The sequence below is a fragment of the Pan paniscus genome, chromosome 22 (genome assembly GCF_029289425.2).
Source record: "Pan paniscus chromosome 22, NHGRI_mPanPan1-v2.0_pri, whole genome shotgun sequence".
NCBI classification, from domain to species: Eukaryota; Metazoa; Chordata; class Mammalia; order Primates; family Hominidae; genus Pan; species Pan paniscus.
This window is the reverse complement of record NC_073271.2, coordinates 38,451,938-38,452,275: the sequence shown is the minus strand read 5'-3', so window position 1 is coordinate 38,452,275 and position 338 is coordinate 38,451,938.

Genomic DNA, 338 nt, shown 5'->3' with positions numbered 1-338 from the left:
GCGGATGATCTGAGTATCTGTGTTGATGTGCCTGCTGGAGCCCCTGTGGATTTTAGCCCTTGGAGGAAGCAGGTTCCCAGAGCAGCCATGCCTGATATCTGGGAGAGGGAACTAGAATTTAATTGGGAAGCTTCTGCTATTTGCCTGTTTCCTCCACCCTCTCAGAGTTACAGGGAATGACTTAGAAAGGTCTCTGGTCTCCTTGGCATTGTGATAGGTGGAATTCTTTCGTAGGAAACACAGCCCCGGGGTTATTTTGATGAAAGTCGTTGGTCCAAAGCCACTCCCCACTTTGCTATGTGGGGGAAGGACAGGGCACCGGACGGCTTGGGTACTTT